This window comes from Triticum aestivum, chromosome 7D (genome assembly GCF_018294505.1).
Source record: "Triticum aestivum cultivar Chinese Spring chromosome 7D, IWGSC CS RefSeq v2.1, whole genome shotgun sequence".
Lineage (NCBI taxonomy): Eukaryota > Viridiplantae > Streptophyta > Magnoliopsida > Poales > Poaceae > Triticum > Triticum aestivum.
In genome coordinates, this window is record NC_057814.1 from 194,218,498 (window position 1) to 194,227,648 (window position 9,151).

The following is a 9,151-nucleotide window of genomic DNA, read 5'->3' on the forward strand; positions in this document are numbered from 1 at the left end:
CCTCTCTCTTTATATCGTAGACTTGATTTGAATAAGTTTACACCTACTGAAATATCTTTGCAAATGGCCGATAAATCAACTGCTATACCTGTCGGTATTTGTGAGGATGTGCCTGTTGTGGTTGCAAACGTTACTATTTTAACGGACTTTGTTATTCTCGATATTCCCGAGGACGATAGTATGTCGATTATCCTTGGTAGACCCTTTTTGAATACTGCAGGGGCTGTTATTGATTGCAACAAAGGCAATGTCACTTTTCATGTTAATGGTAATGAGCATACGGTACATTTTCCAAGGAAACAACCTCAAGTCCACAGTATCAATTCTATTGGAAAATTTTCAACGATTACTATTGGAGGTTTTGAATTTCCTCTTCCTACTCTCAAGAAGAAATATGATATTCTTATTGTTGGGGACATGCATATCCCCGTTGAGGTAACCTATTGTTATTCGAAAATTCTCCGATTTCATGCGATTCGGAAAGAGTTTGTTAACAAGACTTGATCAACCTTGTTAGTGGATTCCTTTTGATGAGCACGAGATGGATGAAGTTAGAAAGCACAACTCTCTGTACCCTTCTTTTACTTTCTGTTATTCAGATTAAATAAAGCAAAAATAGTATTTTCGGTCTGTTTTGTGAATTATCCTTGAAATAAAAAAATACCCCGAAAATAAAAGTTCTCCAAACGTCCTGAAAATGAAATATGATTTTTTGCAGGATATTTAAGAATTTCTAGCACTGAGAACACACTAGGGGGCCCACCATTTGGCCAAGAGGGCACAGGGCGCGCCCACCCCCTGGGGCGCGCCCCCTGCCTCGTGGGCCCCACGTCGTCCCCCTCCACTTATTCCAGCACCCACTCACTTCGTCTTCCTCCAGAAAAAATCCTCCCATAGCTCAAACATGTGTTCTAGCTCATCTTGCTGCCATTTTTGATCTCTTTGCTCAAAGCTTCATTCACAAAACTATTTGGGAAGATTGTTCTTCGGTATGTGACTCCTCCATTGATCCAATTAGTTTTTGTTCTAGTGCTTTATTTATTGCAAATTTTTGCTGCTTAGGTGACCTTGTTCTTGAGCTTGCATGTCAAATTTATATGGTCCAAAGTAGTTTTAATGCATGATATAGCCTCTAGGCACTTGTGGGAGTAGTTGCTATCAATCTTGTTGAGTTTGGTTCACTTTTATTTTGAGTCACTAAAATTTTAGAAATTTTTCAGAGAAAGAAAAATGCTTAGGAAAATGTACCAAGGTGGTTCCTCAAGGAAGCAAGGACCAAGGCTCGCGATATGTGAGCCAGACGATGAACCACCGAGGGAAGCTCAAGTGCGGCCTTGTGAATGGCCCTCAGAGGAGTTTATGGTCCAAGCAGGCATCAAGGATGAATTTGACGCGTATGTGCGTAACGCTGATCTTGAGGGCTTCGTGTCAGATAAGTGCCTACAATACTGCTACCTAATTGATTCCTTTCTGAGGAGGTTTAAATTTACATCCTCGCGCAATTCTCACACTGTTTTATTTGATCTTTATGATAAATCATATACCATGGACCTAGAAGATTTTAATACTGCTTGTAAACTCCCGCAGTGGGGCAATGTTAGTGAACCTCGCAAATCTGAATATAAAGACTTTCTTGCTAGTATCACTGTGGGGGGATCTAGAGAAATCACACAAGCTACCATAGGGAGCATTCATTTCCCTTCCATACATTATTTTGCTCTCTTTATAGGTAGATGCATTAACGGTAAAGATGAGGTTTGTCACATGTGCGTTCCAGATCTTAGTGCCCTCAAGAGTGCGGTATTAGGTGATAAACAATATAACTTGGGGGCCATTATCGCACGAAGGTTGCATCTTAACGGTGCAAGTGGAGATTTGTTTGGTGGAATTTATGCAACTCGTGTAGCTAATTATCTTGATGTACCCATACATGAAAATGATATGGAATTGCCTCCTGCTTGTCTAGATTATAGTGCTATGGTTCGCCATCAGTTTCTTGAGAGGAATGAACAGCCCCTCCAGTACCGACTAATCTTTGACAGACAGCGCACTATCCATGTTGCCCTCCCTGCTCCTACTTTCCTTAACTTTCAGGCAAAAAGGAGATATGTTATAACCAGGGAGGAGGCGAACGAGTACGAGAGGAGGACGGAGGCAGCTCGCCTCCAAGCTGCAGCTCTTCAGGCAGTAGCTGCTGCATCTCAATACAACCCCAACTACGACTTTGGATATCCGCCAGGCCAGCAGTGGCCATAGACCAACTTAGGCCAAAAGCCTAAGCTTGGGGGAGTACGCATTTCTCACCGGCATTAAATTCATGTTCACGCACTCATGCTAGTTGTCGGTGCTCATACTTTTTCATTGTATTATTCATGCTAGTTTATTTTCTTTTCTAAGCCTTCTTCTTGTGTGTCTGAAAAACCTTCAGAAAAACCAAAAAATTAGTTGTAGCTTTTAGCTAGTTTACTTTCCATGTCTGTAGTAGTAGTAATTAAAAGAAAACCCAAAAAGATTTCTCGTTCTTCTTTTGCTTGTTGGGAGCTTTCTCGTGTAAATAGTTTTATTTCTTTTCTTTACTTTGGGGGTCGAGAGGAGAAGACCATGATGAAAATGTTGAGTGGCTCTCAGATGCATTATTATTGATTTAACCAAGAGCCCATATTACCTTGTCTTCTCCCTTGTATTAAATACTTGCAGATTCCAGCTTAGTCCAATGCACGTGCACTATTATTATTATCCACACTGTTCGGTCATGCGAGTGAAAGGCAATAATGACGATATATGATGGACTAATTGAGATGAGAGAAGCTGGTATGAACTCGACATAGCTTGTTTTTGTAAATATGATTAGTTCATCGTTCCTGATTTAGCCTATTATGAATGAAACATGTTTGCAATGACAATTAGAGATTATAGTTGCTCATGCCATGCTTAATTTGCTAGGAGTTTATAATGGTTTACCTTGCGTGCTAACATGCTATTAAAATGGTTGTGATGTGGTATGATAGGGTGGTATCCTCCTTTGAACGATTCGAGTGGCTTGACTTGGCACATGTTCACGCATGTAGTTGAAACAAAATCAACATAGCCTCCACGATATTTATATTCATGGTGATTTATATCCTACTCATGCTTGCACTCATTGCTGATTAATGTTAATGCATGTTCATGACTGTTGTCGCTCTCTAGTTGGTCACTTCCCAGTCTCTTTCTAGCCTTCACTTGTACTAAGCGGGAATACTGCTTGTGCATCCACTTCCATAAAACCCCAAAATTATTCCATATGATTCCACCATACCTTCCTATATGCGGTATTTACCTGCCGTTCCAAGTAAATTTGTATGTGCCAAATTCTAAACCTTCAAATGAAATTCTGTTTTGTATGCTCGAATAGCTCATGTATCAACTAGGGCTGTCTATATCTTCCATGCTAGGTGGGTTATTCTCATGATGAGTGGACTCCGCTCATCACTCACGAGAAAATGGTCGGTAACCAGGATGCCCAGTCCCATGCTCAAATCAAAATAATTGCAAACAAAACTCCCCCAGGATTGTTGTTAGTTGGAGGCACTCGTTGTTTCGGGCAAGGCATGGATTGATGCTTGTTGGTGATGGGGGAGTATAAACTTTACCATTCTGTTTGGGAACCGCCTATAATGTGTGTAGCATGGAAGATATCGAGATCTCTTGGTTGTTATGTTGAAAATGAAAGTATGCCACTCAAAATATTATTCAATCTCTATTTCAAACTCGAGCTCTCGCACCTCTGCAAATCCCTGCTTCCCTCTGCGAAGGGCCTATCTATTTACTTTTATGTTGAGTCACCATCCTCTTATTAAAAAGCACCAGTTGGAGAGCACCGCTGTCATGCGCATGCATTGCTATTAATTTACATTGAGTATGATTGTGACTGGATCTCTTTTACCATGAATTACAATGTCTAGTCAGTCCTTGATCCTCAGGGGTGCTCTGCATTTATGTTTTGCGGTCTCAGAAAGGGCTAGCGAGATACCATCTTGTTATATCATGTTATGATTGTTTTGAGAAAGTGTTGTCATCCGAGATTTATTATTATTGTTCGCTAGTTGATTATGACATTGATATGAGTAAACATGAGACCTAAATGTTATTATGAATATGGTTAGTTCATAATCTTTGCTGAAAACTTGAATGCTGGTTTTACATATTTGCAACAACAAGATCAAACAGAGTTTGTAAAAGTTTTTCTTTATCACTTTCAGTTTGTCAACTGAATTGCTTGAGGACAAGCAAATGTTTAAGCTTGGGGGAGTTGATACATCTCCAACGTATCTACTTTTCCAAACACTTTTGCCCTTATTTTGGACTCTAACTTGCATGATTTGAATGGAACTAACCCGGACTGACGCTGTTTTTAGCAGAATTGCCATGGTGTTATTTTTGTGCAGAAATAAAAGTTCTCGGAATGACCTGAAAATCCACGGAGACACGTTTTGGAATTAATGAAAAATACTGGTGAAAGAATCAACATCAGGGGGGCCACACCCTGTCCACGAGGGTGCAGGGCGCCCCCCCCCCCTAAGGCGCGCCCCTGCCTCATTGTCGGGTGGTAGGTGCAACATATGCCAATGGGTGGCTTATCATTGTGGGAGCCAGTAAAACATCGCCGGTGCCTGGAAATGGGATGAGGCGAAGACATGCACGCCGGCGGATCTTACCCAGGTTCGGGGCTCTCCGTGGAGATAACACCCCTAGTCCTGCTCTGCGGGGCCTCCGCATGATCACTAGATCAATACAAGTAGCTACAAGCGCTCCTTGAGCTGTTTGGCTAGAGGAAGGAGAAGGGCAAGGCTAGCTCTCCTTTTCTCTCTATGTGGTGTGTGGAATTCTATGAGATCAACCCTTTGCATGGGTGTCCCGGGGGGTTTATATAGGCCTACCCCCTAGGGGTACAATGGTAATCCGGCTGGGCGCGGGTCCTAGCTGTCAGCGTCTATGCTCGCCGGCTTCTCCGCCGGTCATTGGGGCCCGCCGACTGGTGGGTCCCGCCGGCTGCCGGCCTCTTGGCCGACAGGCCGGCCCCACCGCTTGGGGGCTTTGTCGGCGGCTGGTTACTTTTTCCTCGCCTCTGATGACGAGGGCTTTGTTGAGGTAAGCGTGGCTACAGTGTCGCCGCCTTGCGGGCTCTCACTGTAGGCTTACCTCGTCTTGTCTCCTTAATGAGGCACATGTTTCGAGGGAGGGAGGTAGCCGGCCAAGCCCCTGGCCGACTAGAGGAGGCCAGGCCGCCTTCGGGTGTCTCTCTGGCAAAAAGGGGCCCGCCTCCTGCGGGCCATACTGGTGCCTGTCGTGGGTGACATCGAGGCCAACACGGCTACAGTGCCGCGCCGGACGGGGGATGGCTGGCCCGTACGGCGCCCTGCGGCCATGCCTGTTCCAGGATTCGGGGGTAGTGGGCAGTACTGCGACCACGCCCCATCCTATCGCCGTTATGTGGGTACATTCTTAGTGGGTGCAGTCTTGGCCGGCTTCGGGGAGCCGGCTTTCTTTATGGCCGGCTTCTGGGAGTCGGATTTCTTCATGGCCGGCTTCTGGGAGTCGGCTATCTTCATGGCCGGCTTCTGGGAGTCGGTCCTCTTGGGGCCGGCTCCCTGGAGTCGGCTATCTTCATGGCCGGCTTCTGGGAGTCGGCCCTGGGGATAGCAGGCCGGGGGAAGGCGGCCCTATGCTTTGTATGCTTGAAGGCTTGAATGGCCTGATAATTTTTCGAAGAGCTAGGGGGAGTCGGGTAGGCTACCCGTGGCTATTTACTCCGACAGTAGTCCCCGAAGCTGGTTGGGCTTCGAGGTTTAGAGGAGGTCGAGAAGCTCGGTCAGCTTCTTATCTTGACGAGCCAGCTGCTAGGAGCCGGCTTCGGTTGGGCGCACCGTCTTGGCGAAATTTTTTAAAGTCGGAAGGCGGGAGTCTGTTGGCGCGTGCACCGGGCCGCGGGCCGGCCGCTCGCCGCCTGCGAACAACGTTGCGTCCCTTGGCTAAAAAGAGCCTGCCAACCCACGCGCGCGACAAGACGTCGCCGCAGGCCGAGGGTCCACCACTCCTACGCCTAGGCCCGGGCGCGGATTCTTTGCGGCCCAAAGCTGTCCGCACGTGTTCCGGCGACGGTTTCCGCACGCCGTTAGGGCGCAATAATCGCGGGACGTGGGGGAGTGGGCGCAGTTAATCCCACGTTCCTCCCCACGCCTCGCCTCCTCGGCTTCGCCGCACGAGGCTATAAGTAGGGGGAGGAGGGGAAGCGGCAGACGCTCGCACGCTCCTCTCCTCTCCCCATCTTCTTCCTCCTGCTTTCCCTCGCAGCAGCGCCTCGCCGCCGCGCCGTCCCACCAATCTTCACTCCGCCCCGCAGCTTTGCCGCCGCAGGGCCGTGCTTTCTCCGCCGCCGCACTCTTCCTCGTTAGCTTCTCGCCACCATGCAGTACGGCGGGGACTGGGACGGCTCCAACGTCCATATGGACCACATCGAGTTCCTCCGCAAGACGCGGCGGTTGCCCGGCGCGGACCAGGTGCGGGTCCGTCTCGCGCCTGCGAAGGAGGCCATGCCGGCGCCGGAGGAAGGCGAGCGGGTAGTCTTCCGCTCGCACTTCCTGCACGGCATCGGCTTGCCGGCGAGCGCTTTCTTCCGCTCCTTCCTCGACTTCTATCAACTCCAGCCGCACCACCTCACTCCGAACACGGTGCTGCTGCTGTCCGCCTTCGTCACCTTGTGCAAAGGCTTTCTTGGCGTTCTCCCCACCCTTGAGCTCTGGGGGGAGTTCTTCCAATCTAAGCTGGGCACCCGCATGCAGGGCGTGCCAGCCCAGAGCGGCGCCTTCATCGCGATGCGGAGGCCGGCGGCCGACAACCCCTTCCCCGTCATCAAGTTAATCCAGTCGGTGAAGCTCTGGCAGAAGTCATATTTCTACGTGAACAACGTCGCCCCACAAGGCGACTACGTCAACTTGCCGGCTTTCGTAGCCGGCCCGCCGGCTGGGAGGCGGCCCCAGTGGTCCTATCGGGCCGTGACGCTGTCGCAGGCTGGAGCCGCGGCCGTCGCCCGACTGCGGGTGATGATCCAGTTGGAGGGCCTGACTGGGTCCGACTTGCTGGCCGCCTTCGTCGCGCGCCGGGTGCTTCCGCTTCAGAGCCGCCCTCACCTGATCTGTCAGATGAGCGGCCAACTCGATCCGAGTCGGATGTGCACCAAGGACTGCCGCACGACGAGGTGGCCCATATGGTGAATTATCTTGCGAGCTCTCCGTAGAGTGGCGGTTTGGCAAGGAGCCATATTCCCATGCACATCCTCCGCCCACGGTATGTTCTCTTTTTCCCTTTCTTCTCTTAGTTTTGTCGCCGAGTTCCTTTTGGCCGACTCTGACCAGTCGGCACGCCTTGGCAGAGCCCTCTGCTTCGACCTGCAGCCGGGTCGGGGGCGGAGCGCCGATTCCTCCCCGACCGGGCGGAGCATGACCTGGAGGACCACGACTTGGGGGCGGCCGCCATGGATGAAAACACCGAGGCGGGTGGCGGCGAAGCAGGCGGCTCCGGGCTTGGAGCCAGCTCCAACGACTGGCCGGATGACGACGAGGCGGAAATCGTCCCATGCCGCCAGCCGGCGTCCGGCCACGGCGCGGGTTCCTCCGTCGCGCCGCCTGCTCGGGGCAGCGGGCAGAAGCACCGTGCCGCGTCGGGCTTGTTCGGCAGCCGGCCGAAGAAGCCCAAGGGCGGGACGGCGGCGACCAGGTGGGATGAGGCGGCCGCGAAGGCGGCCCGCTTCCGCAAGGTGGTGAAGCAGCCGCAGATGGTGTCGGCGTAAGTGTATATTCCTTTGTACATTCTTTCTTCTTTTCTTGGTGATTTCTGAATCCTTGCCCTTTCTCAAAAATCAGGGCTCCACTTTCGCTTGAGGGTTGCTGCCGCCTCCGTCGTTGGATCGCCGGGAGGATCCGGGAGCACCCGCCGCATGGACCCCTGCGTCGAGCTTCAGGCGGCGACGGAGCGAAACGCGCGGGAGGCGCGGGAGGAGTGGGAGGCGGAGGAGTTGAGGGTGGCTGCCGCCAAGGCGGCACAGGAGGAGGAGGAGGTGGCGAAGGCGCGCGCCGACGCAGCGGCCAAGGCCCAAGCGGAGGCTGCGGCCGCGGCAACAGCGGAGGGGGCCTTGCTCATCACCCCTCTGCGTGTCGCGGCGCCCGAGGTCCCGGAGCCCCCGCCGGAGGAAGCCAGCGGCGACCAGCCGGGGTTGGAGAGGGAGGACGACGTCGTCGTCCCGGAGAGGGAGGCGGCACCGGCCCCGCCGACTGGGGCGGCTCAAGGCAGCCGGCCTAACGTGCCGCCTACGCAATCGGCCGGGGGCGAGCCGGCCGCGAGGACGGACCTGGTGGTCCAGTCGCCATCGCGCCAGCGCGCGGGGAAGGCCGCGAGCTCTGGCTCGTCGGCCTGGGACGTGGAGGCGGCCAGCGCCAGCTCGGGGTGGACGCCGGGTGGAGGGACGGCCGTGGTGAACGTGGCGGCGCAGGAAGTCCGGAACCGGCTTCAGTCCCAGGCTGCGGTGCTGAGGAAATACAATGACGAGTTCCTTGCGACGCGAGCGGCCATTCGGGTTAGTCTTCCTATTTTTGCTTTTTTGATCTTGGTTTCTTCCGTGGGGGCGCGTCAGCGCACCCACTGGGTGTAGTCCCCGAGTTCCGAGTCGGCTGCTGAGCAGGCGGCTTGGAACTTCTTGGCGGGCTTTGTTTTGCTATCTTGTTCTCATACGCTTCTCTGCCTGTCTTGCAGGACTACCACAACCTCCGTGCGGCTGCCTTCAACTCCCAGGCTCGGGAGCTGACCCAGAAGAATGCTGATCTATCTGAGAGCCGAGGTAAGTGCTTCGTCCTTTATCTCACGTGGGGATGCGTCAGCGCACCCACTGGGTGTAGTCCCCGAGATTCGGGCCGACTGCTGAGCAGTCGGGTCGGATCTTCCTTGACGACTTCTTCCTTATTGCTTCTTTCTTTTCTGCCATGCCTGCAGCGGCCAACGCCAGACTGAGGGAGCAGCTGGGTGGGACTTAGGCCACCCTCCGCGCTAAGGAGGCCGAGTTTGACGCCTTGGCCCAGGAGCGTGACCGCCTGGCCAAGAGGCTGGCCGACCAGGAGAA